Below are 2,303 nucleotides of genomic sequence, written 5' to 3'. Positions count from 1 at the left end.
ATCTATTTGGAGATAACAGACAGTCAAAGACATAGCTAGCAATATCAGAAAACTAGCACATGTAGCCAGTTAAAAGCTGGAAGCGTATTAGGCTTGGGATCTAAGCTCACATTTTGGAGGATGGTTTTCTACTCCTGGTGGATTCAGAAGTTTAGTTGGCATAGTAGGTATTGTGTAGTTAACTTGTTTATTGCTTCCATGTTTGGATCTCTTTGCATTAGAACTATTAGGTCTCCCTAGAAGCAACTGTGGATAGAAAGACTTTAAGATGAAACGATGGGTCCTGCCCCGGGCTGGAGGCGCCTTGGGAGCCGGCTTGGCTCCTGCGCCCGCTGAGGACCCAGAGCTTGGGCGACGGCTGCCGCCGCATGGGCCCCTTGGCCCTGTCCCCTCAGTGGCATGGCGTGCGGCGCGACGCTGAAGCGGCCCACGGAGTGCCAGGAGGCACTGCTGAGCCCCGGTTCCCCGAAGCGGCGGCTCTGCGCCCCTCTGCCCGGCCACACTCCCGCCTCAGGCCCGGGGACGCAGAGCCACGGCCACCGCTTCAGGAGCAGCCGCTGACTTTCCAGCAGCCCTCCCCGCCTGGCACCAAGCAGCTGCTTCTCACTCCGGAGCAATGTTTTCAGAACATAAAGCAATATGATTGTTACCGAGGTGGAAACATTTAGAATTTGTTCTCAATCAGAATGAAGCTTGTACTTTGGAAAGACAGCCTCATTCCTCAGCACTCACAGCACCTAATTCTCCAGGTTCCCCCTACCCCGATGAAGAAGGACCAGCTCACCTTTATCCTTGGACAAATTGGAATAATATGTGAGAGGCCCTTAAAAGACTTTGAAGATAAAATTCGGGAGAAGTATGAGCAAATCCTCAATACCAAACTAGCAGAACAGTATGAATCTTTTGTGAAATTCACATATGATCAGGTTATGCATCAATATGGGACAAGACCAACAAGCTATGTATCCTGAAGGTTTCTTGCTTTATCTAGGTACCAGGTTTGATCTCAAGAGATGGCTGCTGTACACTTTTTGCAACTGGTTTGATATCATATTTCAGCTCCAGACTATGCATACTGAGAACAAGTAAACATTTCTGCAGGTCCATTTTATAAACTTCAAAGACCTTAAAACTTTCTGGTTGCCACAAGCATATCTTTCTTTTCTGCTCACCCCATGAACAACTGTGCCCTACTGTGATGGATTTTCCAAACAAAAATACCTGGAGCAGCAGTTTAGCAAAATAGAACTTCAGTGGCACTAAACAAATGGAGTTTCCCCAAACTTGGTTCTACAAGAAGTATGTGTGACAGTGTGTATATGCGTGAATGTATATTTTAACTTATTATTTCTATTGCGCAATATTTTTTTGATTTGGGGGATTTTGGCTCTGAATTAGATGCATGACAATTATCCTTAAAAACATTTGATTGTTCTACAGAAGATCATTAATGTTTTGTGACCATAAAAGTTGTAACAGTTGATTGTTTTATGTATAGGTATTATTATTAAATACAGGGACTGTTTCCAGGGACAGAATATGAATCATGCATTAGAATTGACATTAGATGTGATTATGATGATACAGCAAAGGTCTCTGGTCCTGGATCTATAAATGTGGGTGAGAAATTAAAACAAACTGGAGACAGGACATTGACCTGTGGACTCCACCTAGTCGTGTTAGGGAAAAAAAAAAAAAATCTGTGATTCCAAGCCTTAAAATACACCATGGAGTTGGTGCTCACCTCATTTATACAACTCCCTGGACACTGAAAGGGAAACAGTCCCTCCTGGAACAGAAGCATTAGGGTTTGCTCAGGAGCATAGAATAGTCGAGCAAGGAACTATGCCAGGCCCCAGCAGCACTACTATTTGGGAGGGATGACGTCACCTTTGTATCAGTTATTAAAAATATAAATCAGATTCTTTGGACATATTCTTCTGAGCTATCCATGTTCAACTGCTTGAGCTTTGTTTTGGCAACCCCCTACCCTAAGTTGCTTATAGGCTGTTCTTCACTTTGTTTCCAAGGCTGCAGAGCAGAAGGTAGTCTCTCTTTTGAGGAGGAGGAGTTAAGTATACATGTATTTTTTACTCTGACTTATTCAGAACCACATTTTACAAAATGCCTTGTTTCCTTTATTATTGTTTTTGGAAAGGAAAGTTTTATTAAAATTGTTTAATTTGGATATAAAGTCATTTTTAAATTATGACCTATTTTGAAAATGTTTGAGTTTAATTCAAATGTATGCTAAAACATTCCAAAGTAAGGTAATATTCATATAGATTCAGTATATTTGTTCT

The 2,303-nt window shown here is 42.2% G+C and overlaps 1 pseudogene; it reads left to right on the top strand.

Moving 5' to 3' along the window:
* Positions 1 to 284: 284 nt before the first annotated feature.
* LOC107151968 lies at positions 285 to 1,095 on the top strand (annotated as a pseudogene).
* The last annotated feature ends 1,208 nt before the right edge of the window (positions 1,096 to 2,303 follow it).

The sequence above is a fragment of the Marmota marmota genome, unplaced genomic scaffold (genome assembly GCF_001458135.2).
Source record: "Marmota marmota marmota unplaced genomic scaffold, marMar, whole genome shotgun sequence".
Taxonomy (NCBI): Eukaryota; Metazoa; Chordata; class Mammalia; order Rodentia; family Sciuridae; genus Marmota; species Marmota marmota.
The sequence above is the reverse complement of the archived record's forward strand: the minus strand, read 5'-3'. Positions and strand labels throughout refer to the sequence as shown.